The sequence below is a fragment of the Taeniopygia guttata genome, chromosome 6 (assembly GCF_048771995.1).
Source record: "Taeniopygia guttata chromosome 6, bTaeGut7.mat, whole genome shotgun sequence".
In the NCBI taxonomy this organism is placed as follows: domain Eukaryota; kingdom Metazoa; phylum Chordata; class Aves; order Passeriformes; family Estrildidae; genus Taeniopygia; species Taeniopygia guttata.
This window is the reverse complement of record NC_133031.1, coordinates 8852208-8876952: the sequence shown is the minus strand read 5'-3', so window position 1 is coordinate 8876952 and position 24745 is coordinate 8852208. Positions and strand designations below refer to the sequence as shown.

Sequence of the window (24745 nt, the reverse complement as noted above, 5' to 3'; positions counted from 1 at the left end):
CACAAGGAAGCATATGCTGTAGTTATCTTTTGATACTACTGTTTTTATGCCACTGAAAAAAATTATGGTTGCATTTAGTTCCATTAAATTAACAAAAATTTAATTTCACTAAATGAATATGTTGCTTCTAGCAAATATTTCAAAATTGCACTTAATTTACTTTAATTTTAGTATGATTTTATTATTCTTATATCAAGGCATTTTTAGGTTGAAGTACCTTTCCAACAAAGGAAAAGAAAAAAAATTAGCTTTCCATCTTCTAGTCATCTGCTAGAAATTATAATAGTGTATTCTGAATAGACACTTTAGAAGTAAGTAGTCAAAGCAAATTTGTCAAATGATTATTTTCAGGTGCCAGCGACCAAGATACTAATTACTTTTCTTTTGCTATCAAAGCTGTACCTGAAAATTGAGCAAGGCATTCATAGACAGGTTTTCCCCCACACCCCATAACTAAAAAAATATCCAACATGACTTGTGAAAGATGATTAGCATGCAGGGAGTCACCTTTCCCTGTGTTAGCACAGTGCTCAGAACAATTAGACACCTGAACGCTACTATAGCAGACACAGTAGCAGTGGTGTGATAAGTAGCCCATTAAAATGACAGTTGATGCCATATGAATAATTTCCTTCTCATTTGTCACCAGTCGCTGCAGGAACTTCTTTGTAAAGACAGCTCCTCCAGAGATCTTGCCTGGATGCAAGGCCCAGAGAGCAGGTTTGGGCTGCAGCGAGCATCTGGCGGCAGCACTGCTATGCAGCCAGCCCTTGCAGCTGGCAAGGGCCAGTGTGCCTCCCTCGAGTCCTTTTCTGTCTCGGGTGTCTGGGTGGCACTTCTGAATGCGATCTTGGGTCAGCCTGTTCCTGCTGCAGCTTATGTGTGTACATAGCAAACACTGCTGGGAGTGGGAGAGAATGATGTGCGATTTCCTGCTGGCCTCTGGGAGCTGTCTGCTGAGGCGTGATATGTAAAAGCAAGAAGAAGATGGGGGTAGCTTGGTGTGCTTTACAACCAGCAGGCGCAGGCAGAGCTGCAGGCCTGTTTCTGTGCAGCTCTGACACCGCACCGCCATCCCGGGCTGAGCCCCGAGCACCGGGGCTGCCCCGGCTCTGGGACCGTGCCGGGCTCCGGGCAGCGCGGGAGCGGCCCCGGGCCGAGCGCCGTGCCCGAGGGCACCGCAAGCTGCTCCAGCCCTGCGGCTCCTTGTCTTGCCAAGGGCACGCTCCTAAAAGCCAGGCTACTGAAAGTGTAATTATAACTCTGCAGCAGGGTTAAGAGCTGCTGCTCATTTTCCTCTGTGATTTGGGTGCTTTTTACTAACCCAGTTAGGCTGGCACAGGTAGGAACCACGGTGGATGAGAGATAGTCCTTCTGTCCGTGCATGGTCCTGGTGGAGTCTCAACACAGCATTTGGGGAAACCCGTGGAGTCTCCCCAGAAGTTTTGTACATTATGTTCCTGGTTTGTATAAAACTCAGAGATAAGAGAGAATCTGTAAGGAGAGCCTGACTCTCCACAGTTGTTAGCTCTGGAAGATGTGGCAGTTGACAGCTCTGGAAGAAGTGGGAGACCTTGCTCCAGTTGCTGTTTGACATCTTATCTTAGCAGAACATCTTAACACGCAGGATTTGGCAGCAGCCTGGCTGCTGCTCAGCTCCACGTGCTCTCTGCTGAATAATTGCCCAGCGCAATGGGGCATCGCCGGTACTCACACCAGCACACCAGAGAATCCAGAGAGCCCCACGCTCCTCAGCCAGTGCTTGGCAGGTGCAGGATACACAGGCTGTGCAGCCGGGGAAGCCTCTGGATTGCAATTTATGTGCAAAGGTATATTTTAGTTCAGGGAGTCGGTACTTATCTATTGATTACAGCTTACAAACACATAATTGCTCAGCCATAATGAAGCTATGGATGCTTGCTTCTTGATTTAAACTTTGAAAAAAACAATTGGCTCCGAAGCCTAAGTCTATATTTTGCAGAAATAAAGCACCTTTCCTGTCAGGGTTCTTCAAAAGTTCTAATTGTATAATTTGCCCCAGAGTTACACAACATTAAGTTGTTGTTTTTTTTTTTTTTTCCAGAAAGAAGAGGTAATTAAATGAACACCCAATGGAATTCGTTGATAAACATATGTCCTGTGGCAATATAGAAAAGCAAATAATATTCTTTCTTGATGTAATGCATCATTTAAGAAATTGTAAAGCAATAAATGTATCAGGCTCTGGATCTAACAGGGCATATTGAGAAAAACGCGGCTGTTAGAGTCACAGTTCTAGAATTGTTACATTTTTCCGAGATAGCAACATAAGAAGAGAGAATTCCACTAAAAATAGAAGAGACAGAATATCAACATTGCATGCCTGATAATTAAGAAATCAATAACAATACTCAATGGTATGCAAAGCTCAGCTGCTTCTGACATTTCTAGGACCTGAGACTCCAAACTTCTACATAAACCTGGGTTTTTATTCATATCAGCAGTATCATTGTTGTCAGGGAGACAGTCGCTCATGTATCATTGCCACACAGAGCATTTTAATCATCCCTTCTGCACACAGAATTTCTGTGTTTAAAACACCAAATGAAGGTTCCTTTTCTCACTTACTTTGCGTCTAGATACTGCAGCTAGACAAAAGTCCTGTGTTAGATCATGTGTGAAGAAGGGAAAAGTCATTTCAGAGAGAAAAGAAGCACTTATTATTAGTGTTCCCAAGACATACTGTTGTAAGACAAAAATTTTGATTTTTTTCATTCTTAATGCATTCTGTGCCAATGCCCGTTATTTTTGTAGTTAGCTTTTCACAGTTGCTTGACTACTTTGCTATATTTTTATTACAGCTATAGCCATCTCTTACCAAAAAAAAAAAAAAAAAAAAAAAAAAAAAAAAAAAAAGATTAAGGAAAAAAAAAAATCAGACAGGTAGGATGTTATTTGAGTCTCTTGCTGAATTCAATAGAAATTGCCAAAGACTAGAATGTCATAGAATTGTGGGAACCCTGACGTCTGCTCGTATGTTTTTCATATTTCTGAATAATTTATAATTTGAGGGAAAATGTGAGGTCTTTGTCATCTTTCATTTTTGTCTTCTTTATAAATTTAATTTTCTCAAGGAGACAGTGTGGAACTGCCAGAAACATAATCAGAATCGTAGCAATTTCAACCCCCACTATTTAAAATTTGTGCCTGTTAATGCAGAATAATTGCTTCTCCAAAGACTATCACAATTCACCTGCAGGCTCAGCCTTTCACAGCCCCACCACCGACTCCCAAAGGCATATGGGCTGGGATGAGGCTTTGCATAATTCAGGGCTGAAATAAACACGCAGAAATATTCCTCAGTGGATGGACTCTGCCGTGGCTGTGCACCATGGCAGTGCCAGGGTACCGCGGGGTGCCTGGGACTGCTCCGAGCCAGTGGGGCCCAGCCGGGCTGGCCAGGGGGGGCTGGCACCCAGTGCCGGCAGGACAAGGGGTCCTGGTGACAATCGTGCTACCAGAGGATGGGGGAGAGGTGGTCTCACGGTATTGATTGCCACACCTCAACTCCTGCTGACCCCCAGAACACACGTGAATCCTTTTTGTAGGTGTAAATAAATAACAAATGGGCTCCTGGGGAGTGGAGTTGGGAATTCAGAGTTTGTTCTGGGATCTGTAGCTCGTTCTCCTAGTGGCCGCTGGCAAGTCAGCCGGATCCTGTCCCCCACCTCTGTCTGTAAAAACCATTTATCACTTGTCTTGTGGGCACATTATAATGGTTGATTGCCTAATACATGCAAAATGCTTTGAATTCAAAATGTGTTGGACAAGAGCCTGTTTCTTTCTCAACACTGCTTTCTGAGGTGACTATAAGCAGATATTGGGAGTGTTTTTTCAGAGCTATGCAGTTGGAAAAAATAGCTAGACTATGTGCATTTACAGTTCAGGTATTTTTGTTTCCTTTCCTGCCCCAAGTTATTTGAGTAAGTTCTCCAGGAGGACGACAAAGAAGGGAGATTTGAGAGTCTCACAGGACAAGCTTGCCCAAAACATTTAAGGAAATTAGGCTAAACTCGGTATCAATGTCAATATTTCTTTTTAACATTGTTTTGGAAAGAAGGAATTACAATAATAAATTATTTGGTTTTTCTTTCAGGGGCAAATATGTAAAAAAAATTTGCTTACTGCCTCAAAACTATAAATTGCATCATCTTAAGCTCATAGATAATGTTGCTCTGTAGACCATACCAAAGAGAGAGGCTTGGCTGGTGTACCAAACTGATCTTGGGGGCACAGTGGATCTTGTCCACTGAAATGTGCCATATGTGCCAGTTCCCCATAGAATATAATCTTTCTTCCTTGTGCCCACTGCATTTATCAGACTGTAAGATTTTTCTGATGTAGACATCCTTTTTGCCAGTTTGGGGTTTAATTCTGTTGCCCAGTAACCAGTGCTTATCTCTGCTCACCTACCTTCAATCTGGCAAATTGGTGCCACAGTTAAAATCAGGGTCCCTGTTATAATCTGTACAAGTACATGATGGTGTTCTTAGCAGATGAAGCCCTTTTTCCCCGGACAGTAGACTTCCTCGATAACAAGGGTCGGGAAAAAAACCCAAACAGTTGTGCATAAACAAAGCGGTCTCCATGTTTAGTTTGGATTTGATTCCTTGAGAAAACATGTACAAGGAAGGTTTTGGGCTGAAACTATACAAATTAATTGAACTTTTATCTTTCTTTTAAGAAAGTGTTCAAATAAAAGGTGAGGAAAGATAAGGAACGAAAGCTTATTGTTCCATTTCAGGTGAAGCAAAACACTTCAGGTCAGGCAGGCATCAAAACCAAAAGAAAGATTTTCACTCCTTATTTTTCTATTTTGCCTTCTTCTTAGAAGTAAAATTTTCATGCTGTGCCACTCTGGCATATCTTTTGCAGAGTATCCATTTTGATTATCACCTCTGGGCAGACTTTTTCACAGGTTACAGGATTAATTTATTGCTCAAGCAAGAAGAGAAACACATGTTACCTGCAAAGTGCAGAACTTTTCTTATCCTAAGTGTAATTCATCTCATTGTAAGGCAAAATTTTCATGATTCTGAAACTAATAATATAGTCATCAAAACATCTTCCAAAGTACAAGAAGTGGCAAATGTCTCTGTAGATTTAATACAAACTGAGATTACTTTCAATAAAAAGCCACCGGAATTTTCCAGGCCAGTAGGGACCCACATACTGTGTAAAAGTGTAGAATTTCAATGAAACAAACTTGACAGCACCATTACTTTCCATTCCAGTATAAAACCTGTTTTTACTGATTAAGGAGGTCAATGAGGAGCTCTGAAGTCTCCAAAGAATTGTATTTTTTGTCTTGGCTGTTTGTCTCGGTAACATTGGCAGACTAGGGAAGTCTACTTGTACCTCATCATGTAACTGTATTCTGAAGTGCAGCCTAAGCACTGGATTTCTGAGTCATGTTGTATCAGGCTAGATCCCCCCCTAATTACACCAGCATAAACAGTTGTAGCTTAATTGAATTAAGTTGAATTGGATAATTGCTGTGAGAAGAAAGCAGATCTCATTGAAGTCACAGTTGAAACTAATGTTTTAAAATCCACTCAGTATGCTAAGAAGTTATGCAAAGTGCTGAATGTTGTGAGTTTCTGTAGAAGTTCAAGAAACTTGCACTACATTTGTGACAAATCCTCATTTGAAGCACATTAGTAACCTGATAATTCAACTGTGAATTTTTGTGTGATATTCTGTAAGCAATAGAGATGTATGGATATGTTTATAAATCACATTAATTTGCTCATCCACCAACAGAATCTACTCCCCTAATTCTTCTGAGAAGCACATTAGACCATGCATTGCTTCAAGAGATTCAGGAGCATATAAGGCATAAAGTGTGCAGCTGGGACCTGATCCTTTGGGATAGTCAGCTCTGGATATGGACTTGTTCCCTGTTTTCAAAGTGAGTTCTTGGAATAACACACATCATGGTGAAGGCCAACACAGCATAGTGACAGACACAAAAATGCATCATCTGTCAAAAGGAAAAGGAGTAGCAGGCAAATCAGCAGGCTGCAGCTATAATCTTTCATGCAAAGGGCTTTAAAAACATTAGTTCAGACTCGCAGCCTCCCTTGAGGAGTGAGGAAATACAATAATGTCAGAGACAGTTGCTACTTGTTTAGGATCATACACTTAGTGGCAAAGTGGGGACTAGAAGTTGGAAACCCCATGCACACAAAATGCTTGAGGATATTCCTGGTAAAACAGCAGTGATCTGATTAAAAAAAAATCAAACATCATAGAGATATGTGAATGATTTTTTAACATTCCCTTGAGATGCCTCAAAGTGGATTTGAAAGATGAATATGGTACAAGCAAGTCTTAGTGGATCCATTGTTCGCTCCCTCTCAGGCTCACCTGAGGCACTGAGAAGAGCTGGCAGGATGCTGAAGGTGTCCTGGGGGCTATCCCAGCACACATGCAGTTGTGGATGCTCTCCTAAAAAAGCTTATCAACAGGCACTGTGTTCTTGTCTCAGCTGTCCCAGCAGCAGCAGGAGCCTGTGCTGCTCTCACAGGGCTGCTGCAAACCCTTGCTGGGGCTAGACATGCTGTGCATGCAATCGGCTGCCATTCAAGTTCACTCATAGGACATCTCCTGTGGAAATAAACAGATAAATTATTTACTGTGCAGGCAAGATGATACTGAATACCATGGCAGCTAAATATTGTAGCTACACTAAGTTCTTGTGAATAGGACATAACTTATTCATAGTCAGAAAGTGCAAGAACTCTTTCACAAGCTACATTTTTGTCAGTCATGATGATTTTCCATGTGTTCTGTATTATAGGAAGTCCTCTTTGAAAAGGGGACTGTAAATTATTTATTGTGCAGGGAAGATGATCCTAAATGGTACAGCAGAGAAACCATGTAGCTGCAGTGAATTCACATGAGCATGATATGCTGTTCACAAACTATTTCTTTAGCCTGCCTTCCATGCCAAAATTGTGATAACCAACAGCCCACTAATGCTTTTCAGCTGGGATACAGAGGTCTTCTGGAGAGCAGGCACAGGTTAGCCCTTCTAAATCTGTAGCACCTTCCCCTCTGTCCAGAAAGCAAGTTACCCTCGCCTGTGTAAATCTTCAGGAGGTATCTAAGTCATTCTGGTGTCTCTTGGTAGTGCTTTGCTTTTTAATTTGTTGCCATCTGGGGCCAGGCCCTGCCCCTGGAGGCCAGAGACTCCATCACCTTTCTGCAGGGTGATGTATGTGCTGCTGAGTGCTGGCTGAAGGACGTGGTGCTCCCAGGGGTTGTTTTGAGGTGGACTTGAACCCTGCAGCTCATGTTCAGCACACTTGCACATGGTATAGGCTGCCATAGACATTGATATAAGGTGACATACCATCAACCAGAACTACTCTTTAAAAGGGGAGTGAAAAGAGAAAAACACCAGCAAAGACAGCAGATGGCACCTTGAATATTCAAGTGAGTGGACTCAAGTGCTCATCCACTATAATGGCAGAATATTAGTTTTGAACACCCGACCCTCAAGCTGCAAAGGCTTGTTGTCGTCAAAATCATTTCCCCTTTATTTTATATAGAAGTGTTTTGAGGTGGCTGTGATGATTATTGTGGTTCTTGCACCATGTTCCAGGGTACCTGGAGCCTGGCATAATGAGGGAACTCTCCTCGCTGCCGTCCCTCAGCTTGTGCTTTTGTCCCTCAGTATGGCAAGGATATGAAATATCCCTGGCCACAACATTTTTAAGGAATGAAACAAGGGAAACTAACTTTCCACTTTCTCATGCCTGTCTTTATATTTCTTCAGATGCTTTCTCTGTTTGAAGGACTTCTGCATCTCCTGTCTCTAATTTGTAGTGTGGTGGTCTAATTTACTAGGGAGGCTCAGAGCTCCCATCTCTTATGCACAGATTGAAGAGGTAGCACAGTGAAGCTGAGCAACATAGCTAGTGATTATCTCTGGTGACCGGACAAACCACCTTTCCTTCTGTAGTACTGCTGAGGAAAAGGACTTGTCATCCTCTTTATAATTTATTGTAGATAAAGCAGTGTGAGAGTCAATGTAAATGCAAATGGGAGAACATTTACCTGCAGAAAGTTAAAATCTGCTTGTTCCCTTCATTCATGTAATCCTACATATAAATGTGTTTGTTGCAGATAAAGTAGCTATCATAGTTAATTTATTCTGCATGCTTCTTATTAGCTATGTTAATTCCCTTAACTCATCCCATCACATTTCTCCTCTTTGCATCAATTCTGTTTTGATTTTCTAGAACAGGTTTTACAACATGACAGCTGTGTTAAAATACTTTCTAGAAACAGCCCTGTGCTTACTCTTACCTGTGTAGCTTTTCTGTCTTACAGCTTGGAGGTTTTACAGGTTTTTTTTTTCACTATATGGACCCTCTTGAAAACATAGTGTGTTTTGGTTTTGCCTTTTAATTTCTAGAAGTACCTATATTGGCATGCTTGTACTTTCATACAGTAAAAGCCTACACTGAGACCCTGAGCCCAGTCTCAAGGGACTGTGCAGGTGCTTCTAGGATGCAGCAGGAAGCGAGATGCCTTGCTGAATATTTGTAATAAAAGGTGCCATTTCACGTAGATTAGAAGAGTGTGTAAAACAACATTGGAGTCATTAGTAAGTGCTAAGACAGCACCGCACTCTGTGCAGTATACTTAGGGAGACAGCATTCTTCTCCCACTTTGGAAGGAGTAAGGGGATTTTGTAAATGTGCTTGTTGTTCTGTTTTTTACTGGATGCCTTGTACAAGCAAATTCCCCCGGGAGATTTCTGGGGAGCTCACTCATTGCTGGGTGCTCCTGCATGTCTGCTGTGGGACACCCTCCCAGGTTGTGTCCACACACAGGTTACAGCAGGACTCTGCACCTGAGAGCTCTGGCTACCTTCCCGTGGGACTGAAAACCACTCTGAAAGTGAGGCTGCTTCCCCTTTCTCAGGGAGCTCTCTAAAGCCTTGCATTATGGAGTTGTTGGCTAAGTGTTACAGTGTCAAAATCTAATTGCTGTAACCAGCTAGAGCTAAACTGTGGCTCTCCCTGCAGATGACAAGGCTGCTGGCAAGGAGGTCACCCTGGCAACGCCACTTGTGGCTACCTGCTGAGGATGGCTGATGAGGCCTCGCCAGGGAGCTCTTGCACAGCAGCAATGGATTTTGCTCACTCAGGCTATATCCAGCAGCTCAGTGAGAAACCCAGAGAGGCAAGGAAATCCTGCTTTCCTTAAGACTGTCAGACCCTCGGAGACCAGGAAAGGAAAGGAGACTTAGTGATAATCTTTGCTTTTCCAAAGAGTGTTGTTTCTGACCTGTCACTCCTTTGGTAAAAGCTGTGACACAAAATGCCATGAATATTATTTTAGTTGTTAGCTATTACAGATTTTCTACAGATTTATTTGGAAACCAAAATCATCCTTCAGTGGGAAGAGGGTATTAAAGCATAGCAGGGGTCCAGGTCTCAGCTGGGGCATGGCTCTCTGGGGATGCAGCAACCCAACACCTCACAGCAGTTTGGGGAGGGACTGAGGTTAAATACTCAGCTAGTGCCACCATGGCAGCAAGTGCAAGTCTCTCTGCTGCATACCTAGACATCCTGACCTTTATCAACTGTACTTTAAGATTTTATAGCTGTATTTCAGAGGCTTTGTTCTGCCTTTTTTTAGCCACATAGATGTTTATTTCACATTTTTGCAAGTAGGGCACAAGGTTTCTGATGCCCTTTCCATGGGAAAAGAGGATTATTCCATAGCCATAACTCATACAACACACTGTTATCCATTCAGTTTGAGCTTCCTCTGGTGCAAAAGTGTTAACCATGATCATTCCATGAAGGACCTTAGACAGCCTCTCAGCACAGCAGAGCTTTTCAGCTCTTTCTCCAGAAACAGTTAAACCAATGCAGACTCTCAGCATCTGAATGGGGCATCTGCATAGCTGCTTTTTCAAAAGCATCTTCAGCTTCAGAGCAGAGATCACAGATGGCCCAGTGAGACACTTCAAGGCAAATCCTCAGTGTGGAGCAAAGCTCTGCTCCTCCTTCAGATCAGGAATCTGCCCCTCTTTCAAGTCTGTTCTTACAATAAGCTAGAAAAAGCCAGTTGGAGTATCAATTCATATTTGCAAAATGTTTCCATGAGAAGAAAAATAACCCAGAAAAACAAGCAAAACCAGTCAGCCCTGTGCCTGTCAGGTGCAAGTGCTGCCTGAGTGAGTAGGTCAGGTGAGGGGAAGACAGGGCTGGAGATAAATTTTCACAGGTACCATGTCACCTGTGCTTAGCTGGCAGGTGCACATCTCTTGCCACTTGCCTGTTCTGAACATGGCCCTCTGAGATCTAAAATCTCTTGCTGTGTTTATTACAAAACTCTTTGCTGATATTATCCCCAGTTGCTTCTAATGGAATTGCTTAAATTTTGGCTTCACAGGTCGTTGTCTGTCTGCAGAAATACAGCTTGAGAGATGAGATAATTTTCCAACACTTGAGGCAAAACCTACTGGCTTGATTCTAATGTGTATTTCTCAGCAAAATGAGTGGTACTAACAGCTCTAGTCTATATAGTCCTTAATTTAAACACCCTCAAACATAAACTTTGATAGGCAGGTTATAAATGACAAGTGCCATATTTTAATGAATTTACAAGGTAGAACTAAAGAGAGTTTGGGTAAACTGGAAGTTATTGCATTCATAAAAAACATGAGCAGATGAACAGATTTTTTTCTTTTAATGAGATCAAAACTGATATGTGCTAGAGGCCTTCAAACTTCACTGAGGAGATACATTTATATCTAGTAGTAATTTGCACATCCCTTCTTAAAAGGCTAGGTTTTTACTCTAATTTTAATCAGACCTGAAGCAGCAAAATATTTTCCACATGGATATTTAGAAATGTTGTATTCCAATAGTTAAACACAAGACTCAGTATTGATGATACCCTTATAATTATTTCTCAGAACGTTAACAATAGCATAGTTTTCAGCAGTTGAATATTTATCTAGACAGGGTTATACATAAAACCCAGCAGAATAACTCTCTTATTTCATTGTGAAAAAGAAACTAAATCTGTTGTGTGCTTTGATTCATGGGCAGAATGGGAAAGTTTCAAAACAGGCACAAAGCATTGCAAAAATTTAAATTGAGAGAATAGCTTTGCAGGCTCCAGTTTTCACAAACAACACAATCTAGTGAGTTAGAGCAATTAGTAGTTGTGTCAGGATGGCCTCATCTTTAATGAATCTCTGATAGCTGCTGCTTCTCCACAAGACCTCATTAAAGCCTTGCAGGCTCGGAGCTAGGAAGAGATTGGCTTTTTGGGTTGGAGTCTGTGCGAGTCCTTGCCAGATGACCGGCTGTTCACACCCCAGTGAAACAAGCTGTCATTCACAGAGCAAACTGACAAAACAGAGCAGGGCTGTACCACCAACACTGCGCAGACCTGCCAAAAGGGAGCATAAGATGACAGAAAGCAGTGATGTTTGGGGTCAAGGCATTTACCAGAAAATTGTCAAGAGATGTGCAAAAAATGCTTTCTTTCCCTTGTGGGTGCAGAACAAATTTATTTGTGTTACTAACACAGCTTTTTTTTTTTTTTTTTTTTTTTTTTAACTCTGGTGTTATAGAAGACTTTTTCAGGAATTTCTTTTCTTTTCTGCTGTCCATCAGGAGCTAGCCTGAGAGCAGGAGTTTGTTTCTATTCCTTGCAATCAGTGTTGACTTGTCATGCCTGCAGCTTGTGAAAGAAAATCAGACTTTTCTTCAGACAGCATGAGGGCTGGAGGAGGTGGGAATTCAAGACATGCTGCCTAAAGTTTGTCCTGTCCTGAAAGTGTCTGGTTCAATTTGAAAAGTTGTAGCTGAAAAATTTCTGCAAATGGCCAAAAATAATAACAGTCTTGAAAATCACTCATGTAGCTTGGTTTAGAGATTGACTGGGCCATAGAGAAGAGTGATATTTCAACTAATCACTGACTTCAAAAAGGAAATATGATTTGACTAGTGCCAATTACAGTACAGAAATTTCATCCCACTTTTTGATCAGAGCATATATTAAAAGGAAAATACCAAACCCCATGTTTATTTCACCTTATATCTTCTCTCTGGCTAATACATAAACAAGATTTGGGAAAGCTAAAGGGTTAAAAATTAGATTATGCTCCAGCATATATTTTGCTGAACCCTGCTTCTTAGGACTTCCAATTTGTTGCCTTGGCATGAGTGCTTCACCATTTTATTGAATTGAATTGTGGTTTCACATCTGAAATGCAGACAGCACAGCAGGGTGAAAAATACACTAGAACCTCTTTGCTGTGGTTTTCTGTGGCATACATGAGTAGAAAACTTGATTTACTTGTCCAGGCATGCAGTCATTTGTCACTGTCCTTCCCTCAAGATTCCTGGTGCAGGGCAAAGTGCTGATACAGTGATACAGAGTTTTCTGTCTGGGTACTTCCCTAATGTCTAAGGTACTTCCTCTGGTATTCTCAGGTCTTCTTTATTTGCCAATGTACTTTGCTTACATATATTTTAAGTAATATCATTTTAGTTTTGCTTCCTTTGGCAATTTTTGCTTCAAAACTTCCCCTGTAGGCAGCATCATTAATCTTGCATCGGGTGCTTATACCTTTCTTGTCATGGCTCTCAATGGGTTCAGCAAGTCTGCAGTCACAGTCACTGGGCTGGTATTCCTTCACTGCTTTTTCTGCTTCAGTGCAGATGCTTGTTCCTGTTCATTGTTAGTTACAATAAAATTATCTGTCTTCTATAATGTTTTTGTTATGGGCGTTCAACTCTTTCTTTGCCTATTTGTTGCATTTTATGCTGTCAGTTTAAACTCTGACTTTAATCCCATGACACAGCTTGATCTGTCCTGGTCTGAAGGCGTGATTGCATCAGGTGCTCTGAAATGGTTTCCTGGTTGATGCAGTCTCCAGAAAAACGAGTACATCATAGTTTGTGTGCATCCTACTTACCTGTCTCATTTGAAAAGCAGGTAATTCTCAGTGCATATTTTTTGTGGCTAAACACTAAGTTTCTTTCAAACACAAATCACCTTCAGTGCCCATCAGGCAGCATGGTCTCAAAGCACACGATTTCTGCTCCCAAGGCTGAACAACCCCAGCTCTCTCAGCCTGCCTTCACAGGAGAGATGCTTCAGCCTTCTGATTACCTTACTGGCCTCCTCTGGACCCACTCTAACAGATCTACATCTTTCCTGTTATCCCAGAGCTGGATGCAGTGCTCCAGGTGAGGTCTCACAAGCACAGAGTTGAGGGGTAGAATGCCCTCTCTCAACCTGCTGGCCCCTCTTCTGATGCAGCTCAGGACAGAGTTGGCCCCCCTGGGGCCAGCTGTTGTGGGTGCACATTGTTTTGTCGTGTATTCCTTTCTCTCTTCAGTGTTTATTTATCAGGTCTCTCCATACACTTAGTGTCACCTGGCACTGAGAATGAAAGAAGGCAATTACAGGCAAAAATTACATTCCTAATAGATCATGTTGTCTCTCTGATCTTACCTTCACACACTGATCTGAACCTCTTTCTCCTCTTCATATTAGCTCTTCCCTGGGATCATTGTTTCCTTTGTAGAGCTTCCAGAATAACCTGCTTGAGAACTCAGTTCTCTTGTGTTGTATGCAAAGCTGTACCAACACATTTATATAATCTGTCAGCTGAAACAGAGAATAAAAATAGAAATAGTCACACAATGTACTAGTCATTCATAAAATTAACTATGCAGCTTGCACCAAGGCATAGTAAAGAGAAGTTCTCTGGCGGGTCCTGGCTTAGCAGTTTTCCAGTTGCACTTGTGCAAAGAGCCCTGAGCACAGGTAGGGGACATGGCTGCAGAAGCCCAGCAGGGCTGTGCTGTGCTGCCAGGGAGGGAAACAGCAGCTTCCCTCCCAGCTTTAGCTTGTGCAGGGAATTTTATCTTTACCCCAGCTGCATAAATAACCAGGAGACCCAATTCTAGCTGCTACAATTGACACACATGTGGATTTCCTCCAGAAAAACAGTCAAATTCCACTGTAATCTAACATGACTTTCCAACTACCATAAGCAGCTTATCTTTTTCTTCTATGGCAGTGTTTCTAAGTCATACGGATTTTCCAGATAGGATTTTAAGCCATGAAGAATAGAGCTATCTGTACTGAGGTAGCTGGAACCATTTAATTTGCCAAGTTTATCAAGAGCCTTTGGGCTGCACAGAGTTCAGATAATATTTTGGGAAAATTAGGAGCCTGGAAGGGGATGAATCTGAATGAGTTTTCTGCACATGTCTCCTAATTGGGTATTATAGAGACCTTTGCTTGTATTAATTACATTGGCGAATGAGAACAGTTTTATTAATTCAAATGCACTACTGCTGCAAAGCCCATCAGAAGATACTGGTGGAGAACTTTTTGTGGATCTTAAATAAAATGAGAGAACATGATGCGTAATTTCCTAAGTTCCTCTCCAAAATGGGGTGAAAAGATCAAGGTTTACAGGGAAAGGCCAGTTTGACCCTTAAGCTCATATGTCATAGTTCTTAGGCACCTAAAATGGAGAATTATTAGAGTTCCCAATTCTAAAGGCACTTTTCTATTTCAAAATTTCTTTCCCTTTAAGCAGTACAGTACCTGCAATGGGAATCTAATTTCTAAGGAGTAAAAAGGAGTTGCTTGGTGGGCCAGAAATTGGTGTTTACACAGAAGCTGATGATCATGTCCTGATTACTTCAGTAATAGATATGATCCAGTGGAGAGAGAACCAATCCCAAGCACTGATGTCTATGGTGACTGACCCCCCAAGGTCTGCTTTATCAAGGCTGAACAACAATAATGACAACTATGACATGTCTGCACACAAAACATCAAAGAAATCTCGAAGATCTCTAGGAATTTTCTAGATGGACAAAAAGCCAGTATCCCTTGGCTATATGAAAATGTTTTTCTGGCTAAAAGCATACTTTACTTTATGAGAAAACAAAATAAGAAATTAGAAATGTAGAAAGTAAGAAGTGGGGGAAAACCAAATAGCATACATTAAAAGTTTTGAAATGCAAAAGAAATCGTCATCATGGTGTAAGAGCAGGGAATTTATTTAATGACATTTCCAAAAAATTGAATAGTTCTCATTTTGTATAGAAAAGCAAGAAAAATCTTAAGAAAAATATTTCTGACACGGAGAATTGGAATCTAACAGTGTAATTCTTATGGTCAGACAAAGCTGATTTCAACCTTTGGGTTAAGTTTACTTTTTGGCTGCACTGTATATTTCAATCAGCATTGCAAAATCAAGTCTGTAAAGTGCACTTCACTGCACAGGTTCAATGGGAGGTTCAGTTTCTTCATAATCTGAGATAAGCATTAAAAATAGGATAACACAGAGATTGGTAGAATACTAAATAATAGGAGGAGCAGAGTGTCAGAAATATCTGAGCCACTTCCTAAACTGTTTGAGTGATTCAATGGAAGAATTAATCTTTAGGAACAAGAATTGACAGCTGCAGCTGTGGAAAGGGGTGCTGTGTCTATTGCTGAATGTAACAGGTAACTGAGACAATATTTCATATACAACTGCTTATATGTATCCAGCACAGAAAAAAAAATGCCCAGATGGCTAAAGGAGGACTAATAATTAGAAGAAAATGTTTGATATGGTTTTGTATAGTCTTGGTAAATTGGTATTGGAGAAGATGGTCTGATCAGGGTTTTAAAAAGAGGACAAATTAAAAACAAAACAAAACAGCCAGCAGTTAGGAGGCAAGCAGAGTGGGGTAAGTCTTCTCAGACTCACTTGAGGGCTACAGATAACGCCTTCCAGGGAGAGATTTTTAAGGTGCTCAATCTATGCAGTACATCAGGAAGAGGCTTGAGGGGCAACTTGATTACAGCATATAAATACTTTAATGGTCTAATGGGCTCTCTAGTGGAGAAAGTCATGAGGAAGATCATCAGCTGGAAGCTGCAGCCAGATTAATGCAAATAGTAAGACCGAAATGTTTAACATTCACTTGTGTAACAGTCCCTTACAACTGGAAAAAGATATCCAAGAAAGTGACATAGTCTGCTAAAGTATCCCATTCCTTACTGGCTGCCTTTCAGTACAGCATTCATTAGTCTGATAGAAAGTCACTGGATTCAGTTCTGGAGCTTTTCATAATCAGGTCTGGCCATAATGTCTGCTTTTCTCCCATCTGGCCCTTTGTTTATCTTCTTCTAGTATAGATATACTGATATTGAGTAAAGAACACTAGAAACATTCCTGTCTATAATAATGAACTCAAGCACATTCATTATTGTATAATATGTTGAACTGACTGAAACTTGTAAATCTAGAAAATCTGTACCTTCCTTTAAAAATACTTCTGTAAAATTCCTTCTCCCTCTCCCAAAAGCTGTGGTAAAAATGGGGTGCTTTGTGTATTGAGGATTTTTTTTAAAGTAAGTATTTTCATAGCAAAGACACCAAATAGGATCTTGAGTGATGCTTTGGGGAATCTCAGATAGCTCACAATGTACCTGTGGCATATGGCAAAAGAAATTTGTGGTGCATCGAGTCTCACATTTCAATTTTGGGATTTGTGCCTTCTGCAGAGCCCTGCATTTCCAGCCCCAAAGGCAGGTCACTCGAGTTGTGTTGTTTTTCAGAGCAGCTGCTCCGAGTTAGCAACACTGTAGGTTTCCCAGTGTATCTGTCCTGACAGTAAACCATCCATTGCACTGCAGAAACTGCCAAGGCAGGCAATAATTCATGTTAATAGTGATAAATTTCTGTGTCAATGTTTTAAATTAAGTGGTCTCAGGCAAGGTGCTGTGTTCCATGGGTCACACATGGTGTGTGCAGACTGGGAGCTGCACCTTGCCCCAGGCTGGCAGCTTCAGGCTGGGGCTTGCTGGCCCTGCCCCTCCCATGCCTTTGCTGGTCTCTCAGAAACATCACAGCACAGCAGCGTGCAGCCTGTGCATCCCAGTAAATGCTAACTTTTGTTATGTACACTGTGAAAAGAGAGTGCCTGCCACTGTGAACATACTGAAAAATTATTCAGCTCAACCAACCAAGCTGAGTTAAAAGGCTCCGTCTTGTTGTCCTGGGTTAGGTCACTACAAAATGCCAAAGCTCACCTGGGAATGTGGGGAGAGTCGGCCTGCAGGCTGAAGTCCATCCAAAAATGAATTTTGTTTTTGTCTGCCTCCAGAAGTGATCAGAAAAGTGCTGTTCCTGCATAAATCAGTGTCAGAGATTCATGTGCTTAAAGGCTGAAATGGATCTCTTCTGAATAGGCTTGGAGCATGTGCCTCAAACCTGTTGGGGTTTCATTGCAAGGCTCTGGTGCTGTTTGCACAGCACAGTACTAAAATTACTCAGACTGATTGGGGTATTTAAGTAAACATGGACGAGTGTAAAAATTTCTGGAATTTGAACATTAGGCAGAGTCTTCCTGCTAATAAAATTAATGGTGAATAATTAGCTTGTGCAGGAAAATACATGTTAAAGCAATTACAGGACAGTAGAGTAAATGTTTACAGAGGTTGTTAGAAAAATCTGGCATTGATACCTTCTCTGCAGAACAGATATTCATAGCAAAACTGTAGCAAAGTGATCTATTTAATCTGATTTATATGTACTTTTCTTCTTTAAAAAAAGGCAACCAAACTATGAATATGATTAGAATCAAAACAAATGCTAAAAGGGCAAATATTTATATGGGCTTGAAGTCAGCATTTTAGCTGTGATGAGGCCAAAATGAACACAGTCCAAGAGCCAGAAATTCTAATTGTATTCAGAACAATAGTTTTAAACAAAATAATCTGATCAATTTACTGTATAAAAGCCCCAGGGTCTATCAGGGCCAAATTTTTATGCTTGAAGAGACAACATGTTTTCAAAGTACAAAATAATGGTGAGTTTTTCAAAAACATCCTAGTAGTGAAAATGAGGACACAGAGCTGTCCCTTTGCAGGCAGAGGAAGGAGCTCAGCAGTATTCATGAAGAATCAACCACGGCTGAACTCTAGAAACCCAGAAGCCCTGACTGTGCTGTGAGTGCAGAAAATGGCTGCCTGGATGCATTTGGTATCTCTTGCACACAATCAAGACTTTAGATGAAAGGTTTTGGGGACAAGGTACAATTCTATCATTTTTCCCATGTACAGGCTTTCTTTTTGCTGGAACACAGCCATGGAGGGAGATGGCCCACTGTGCAGGGAAGGGACAGAGCTGCAGCTGAAGCACAAACACTCAAAACAAGAAAGCAGGAATACCAATTGTGTCAGCAGGGTAGCTAAACATTGCTTTGAACCCAGTTGAACCTACAAAGCTTTTTGAACATCCCATAACCTGTGGGGACAGGTGATTCCTCTCCTTTTAATATTCCTTTGATTTTTATTGTTACAATGAGCACAATACCTCTAGGTAGGGCTAAATTTTCAGGTTAGGCTGGTTAGAGGCTGTCAGTTCTGGGGCTTCCCCCAGCACATAAGCCAAAGCTCCTGCCTTGGTGAGAGTGAAAAAGGACATACTGGGCTCTTTCACCTTCAGTTGCTGCCTGGAGAGCCTTACAGCCATCCTCTGCCTCCTCAGCGGCAAAGTAGCAGCTCCAGCTGAGCTCCTGAAGCTTAAAACACATTTCCGACATGTGTTTGTTTAAGCTTCTCTTTAAACACTGCAGTGTTTCTTTCCTGGGTCATTTCTCAAGGACTTTGCTATCCCTGCTGTTAGAAACACTTTTTTTTTTTTTATTTGTAAAGTTGTGAAGTGCAAGGTTGAAAGCGAGTGAAGTGACTGAAGGTGGCTTCTGACAAAATTTTTCTCCTAATGCATTTGCACATTGATCTAAGAACACAGAGTATCATTCTAGGATTTGAGGGTCATTCCTCAACAATCTCAAGAAAGTATGAAAGGCAGTTTCAGTGCAGAAATAAAACCCATCCTTGACTTGGGCTTCCTGTCCTGTGTCTGAATAATTACAAGCCAAAATTTACATGTTCCTGATGCAGAGACACAAACCACAAATAGCACCATTCAGGAGTTTTGTTACTGTCTGGGAAAATAAAAAATGCCACAATGCCCTCAGTGGTTTTGGGTTATTTTCCCTAGTTCTGCTCCATGATAAAGGCCTTGTACATTAAAACTGACACATACTCTGAGATACCATTTGATCTGCAGTTTTATTCTTGTAGACTATAGCAACATTTTCAGGCTAAGAAGTGATTTCTTGCCAGAAAAGCAGCCAAAGTTTAGGTTTAAGCTTTCATGGCTTGTCTGTTTCTATTTTCCACCAGTTGCTTGAAACTGAAACAAAAATACTGACCACCCAGCTTGAGTATTTCTAGGACTGCTGTGCCTTTAAAAAAATAATGCTATGCACTTTATATAAACCACAGTTTAGTAACTGCTTTTTTTTTTTTTCAACCACATGTATAAAACATTTTGACCTCACAATATTCTCTTACCAGCATCTGCCTTTTTCATGCTAATTATCTCCTCTTATGTTGGGTGGGAGGGGGAAGAGCTCATAAACAGACATTTTAAGCACAGGGCTCAAAAGGCTGGGAGTGCCCTACAGGTAACTTCAGCTCTAAATAAATTCTTTGGGTCTGCTCAACCTCAGCAGGTAGTGCAGCTTCTTTTGTAGGTTATGCCCAGCATGGTGCTCTGGGACGTACCATTCCACACAGTTCTTCCATAAACCATGTCCAGAGAGCAGTGATTCAGAAAAGTCTTAGGGTCAGCTGGGTTTTGGTGTACCTTTGAGTCAGCAGGAGGATTATGCAGCACCAAGGACATCACTGTCTGCCAGTCAATGTGGATTTGACACTTCCTTTCCCTTCCAGCTTTCTGAGTGCTTCCAGGAGCTCCAGATCAGCAGGGCCAACATCTGCCATACACACAATTCTCCCTCACCAGTGGGGTGTGTGCAGGTGAAAGCACTGAGGGTTTCTGTGCAAAATTTCAGTTGGTGCTGACGTTGCTGGGGGCCCTCAGCACAGGCAGGGTGACCACTGGTGCAGAGCGTGTGTGCTGGGAGGATGCCTGGACTCTCCTGCCCCTCCACTGCACAGCCTTCCATGCAGAGGGCACAGCTCTTGCTGGGGTATAATCAAGAAGCTTCTATTCATTAGTAGCTGAATGGTCTTGTTAACACTGCAGGTTAAATATCTTTCAAACCCTTTGTGATAAGAAGCACTGTATAAATGTGGCATACAGCTGCTTCCTGCATAGGTTTCATTCTTCTCCCTTAGTGAGTTCTCTCACTCCAGTGGCAGCAGGGCAGGACAGTACTTTGAGGAACGTTTCTTTGTGATCCACAGTGCTTGTGGAATAACACTGCTTTGACCTGCTCTGTTTGTGGAAAGGAATGGTTTTTTTTGCTTTTATTCATTTGCTCTGCAAATGCTTTTGCTCTATCTTAGCAATGCATAATTTAAATTTTACAAGAACTGCTGCCCTTGTATTACTTGTTGCCCTGGATGTGGACTTGGACCTGGGTGGTTCCCTTCCAACTCAGATACCATGCTTGTCCTTACACTGCAGTTGGGATTCAGCTTTTCTTTCCCCTTTCTTAGCTGTGTGTTTTGAATATCCTTTTGTCTCTATCCTGTCACAACACTACCACCGAGCTGAAGTCACATTTTACATCTGAATGCTTTCCTCAAACAACTGGGTCCTGTTTTTCCTTCCTATTCCACAAATTAGCAGAATGAACTTTATCAAGCACTATATATAATGACCCCCTTTTAAAGAGCAAAATGTTTTTTCTGGCTCTTGTTTGTGTAACTCCTGGTGACTGAAAGATCTGCAAAGTCTCTTCCTGTGGCAGGCTCACTCTCGGTGGGATGCTTTAGCAGTCTGGATGCATATGAACAGACATGTGCTGTTTTCCAAGGCCAGCACCCGTTTGTTAGCAAGAGCTGCTTGCTCTCCTCTCCACGGGAGCCCTTCCACACTGACCTTTTGAACCACCAGAGCAAATCAAATTATGTAGCTCTAAAAAATAGAAACCATCATTTGGGCTGTGTGAGGGAAATATTCCAGCTTCAGTGCAGTTGCCCAGGGAAGCAAAGCCAACAGAGCTCAACACATTGTCCTGGATGAGTAAAGAACAAGGGCCTGCTAAACAAGTTTTGTTTCTCAAGTTTGTATTATCTTCCTTGTGTCATCTCTTAGGCAAGACTACATAGGCAAGATGATAATTTTTTTGCAAGATTTTTCATGTTTGGCTGTGATTGATGTAATCCGTGCAGTACCTGCTAATAGGGTTTCCAGGATTGGTGAGATAGTGGGAACCAGTGCCAGAAATAACAGCTCTAAATTCATAAAGGCCATATGTACTTTCAGTCTTGTGACAAAGGAATGTACCAGTTCTTGTAAATGGGACACCTCTACCCCTCCCTGGTTCCCAGGCTCCATACACACTGCCATTTCCCTGTGAGCCAAGCAGCTCCTCTACATGCATCAGGCAGCACATGGGAGCACAGCCAGCAGCCACAGAGAGGGGAGGGGGCCTTGGAGCAAAGGGCCTGGCAGGCAGGGCATCTGTGGGCTCCCAGAGCAGCTCCTCTCCTCCTCTGGCTGCCCCAGCAGCTGATATGGCTGAGCAGAGGACAGCAGCAGGAGCTGGTACCCAGCCTATGACAGCAATGCCGTGGAGTTTAATATGAGCACACATTCATCCTGACTGGTCAAGTTCAGTGCAAACTCGAGGTAAGGAAAAAAAGTTTCCTTTAAAACTGCAAATAATAATTAAAGAAATTGATCAATCTGATATTGTTGAAACAAATTCTTAAAAATATTACCATGAAATTTAACTTCCCTTTAGTGTGTGTTTCAGACATACCACTTCCCTAAAATGGACTTAGAATGACCACACCTTTCCTCAGAAATGCTGCATGACTGGAGTTGTAGCTCAAAAAGATCCTGACCAGAGGCATTTCCATGGCCAAGCTGAATTTTAAATTGAATTAATGAATACTTCTCAGCTAGTCTTTGGTGGATTTCTTTTGCAGTAATACTGTAGCTGCAATCTTGTTGCATTTCAAGTCTGTCTTCCTCCGAACAATGTCCTCAAGCTTGGGAGGATGGCACTGATTCGAGAGGGCTCGTCTAAAATGCCTTCATCTTTCACGCAAAGATGCTTACAAGCTTACACAACAGCAGTGAGTCATTCACATGGGATCGTGCCTTTATTCACACAGCAAAAGCAAGACTGGTATTCTCTGTCCCCAGCTTCAGTACTGCTAATATGCAGGAGACATATGATAGATGTACATTATGCCCTGAAAAAATTAATTATTAGTGGCTGGTTATGCCTCCTACTGGACAATCATGCTGTCATTCATAAATATTAACTTCTTATATTCCGTGTTCCTTTTCCCTGTTTCCAAGGGGAAAGAAATATGAGTTATATTTCTGCACTTCAAGGAAAGGAGCAAGAAAGGTCAAAGGTGCTAAAAGCTCCTCTCATGTGTTAGAGGCACTACAGCTGTCAGTTTGCTTTGTCCTTAATACTGTGTTAATTAACCCCATTAAGAATGGCATATAATTTATATAGGGTTTAACAGGTGAACATCAGTCTTTCCTTTCGACACTGAGGACATGATTCAGCAAGTCCCTTCTGCATTTGCCTGACAGTAAGAGTGCACTAATCTCACGGAAGTAACCTGCTATGCATCGCTGAAGGGACACACTGGGGCTGGGTCAGACCTGTGAAATGAAGCAGAGTTGATCTTGAGTAAAAGCAGCAGCTTTCACTGCGGCTGGGACCCATATCTTTTGTATTTGGCCTTATAAATATCAGCTATGTAGCCAATGCCAGCTGTGTAGGTGGAGCTGGCCACTGGAGAGGACCCCAAGCAGGGGATGGAGTAGAGTGAGCTGCTATTCCTGCTTTTCGGACTGTAGAGGGAGCCTAGGCAGTTGTCAGACTAAATCTCTAACATGTGCATGCCTGTACACGGCCAGTGAGGTGAATACTACCTAATTCCTGACTCTAGTGATAAGCTTATGCCACATGTATAATGAGACCTCATTGTTCAGGAAAAAACAAGAAGGAAAAGGCATATTAAGCAAGGCTATATGGCAGCACAGTATGTGGGCTCTTTCTTTGTTTTAAAAAACCAGTTCTTTGCTTGTTTCAACTAATTATCAACACCACAAGATAAATTAGCTTTTAATTTTAAATCATTTTTAAAAATGTAGAAATAGGACATCATGTTTAAACCAAGCAAACAGCCATTTTATAAACCCCCACAGAGAAAGGACATTCAGATTTAATGCTTTTTCAGAGCTCTAACTCTGTGCTCAAGTAGTTATTTTTGCATATTAAAATTTTGAAATTATAACATAAATGTGTCCTATACCAATATCTTTGCCTAATCATCTTCCTGATATTACTCTGGTTTCGTACTGTGTGACATTTGGATCTACTGATCTGCTGCACTGACTGCAGACAAAAAAGAAAACACGTGTGCTAAAATTTGATACGCAAATCAATAAATCGTATGTCCCTTTAAATATAATGAAAGTAAAAGCTCACATTGATCTACATCAACTGTGATTACAGTTGCATGGTATTCTCTTTGGGGAAAAAAATCAGAATAGCTGTTGATGAGTGAATTGTAGGCATCAGATGTTATATAGCTGGCTCTCACTGCAGTCAGGCAGAGGAAGCAAAACAACCAGGGAGCCCCAGATTTTATCAGCTTCTATAAAATGGCATCTGTTTGAAAGTGGGGGTCTGCAATGTGTTTTCTGCAGCTCAAGTGTTCCTTGATATTTTCATAAGTAAGGAAAAGAAAAAAAAGAAAGCCTGGAAGAGAAACCCATCTCTGAGCTGAAGAAATACTGGTATACATTGCCCATTGATTTAGGGTTTTGATTTTAGGGAAACTTGCCAAATGCACAATATCGTGCTGCCAGCACATTCAGAGCAGAAGTAAAGCTCTTCCCAAGATGCATCTATCTTCACTTCCTTATGACACACAATTTTTAAAATTAGATATCTAAGTGCTTTGTACTCTTCCATGCTCCAATTTGCTGAAAAGTGCTGCTGTTTCTGCCCATGGGTGTTTCCTGTACCTGCCCTCTGCACCCTTCCTTCAGCCCTCCCTGTGCTGGACAGCCCTGGTAGTTAAGGCAGCCTCTGCCAGCTCAAAAGCTTGTCAGCTGCCAAGAGAGCAAGAAAGGCAGAATGTTAAAAGTCCTCTTTGGCTTCCTTCATTCACAGCTTGTTAATTCATACTTCATTTTTATTTTCTGACTTTGGCTTGAGCAGGTTACATATTCAGATTGTCAGGGTTGGGAATCAAAACTCACTATTGACACGGTGTTGCTTTGCCCTTAACTGTAGGTTTGTTTGATTGTCATCCCACGTTTTGTATAATGCATTTTCCAAAGTGATGTTGCAAGAAGACTGGAACAGAGAGGAGCCAGTTGTTAGACTTGTGAGGCATGTAACACACCCCCTCTATGTGAGGAGGGTCTATGGAGCTGGGGATGCAGGGCAAAGTGCCAGCCCTCTCTGTGGGCTGAGTGCCTGCTTACCTGGGAAACTCTCCAGCTTCTGTATCCCAAACAGTCTGCAAATGCCTACGGGCATGTCCTCTTCAACCTGGCTGTCTTGCAGACGAGAATAGGGAACACTGTCAAAAAATAAACAAAAGCCAGGTGAGAAAATTAGGGAAGACAGTGGTTGAGCAACACTTTTTTTCCTCTCTTCATTTTGTCTTTTTT

At 41.7% G+C, this 24745-nt stretch overlaps 1 long non-coding RNA gene across 1 annotated transcript; it reads right to left on the bottom strand.

The window, feature by feature from the left end:
- Positions 1-3217: 3217 nt before the first annotated feature.
- On the bottom strand, positions 3218-24745 carry LOC140684426 (uncharacterized). The gene is made up of 3 exons (XR_012056676.1): positions 24557-24745; positions 13543-13698; positions 3218-6648 (listed from the first exon to the last, which is right to left on the bottom strand). It is a non-coding gene; the product is annotated as an uncharacterized lncRNA (long non-coding RNA).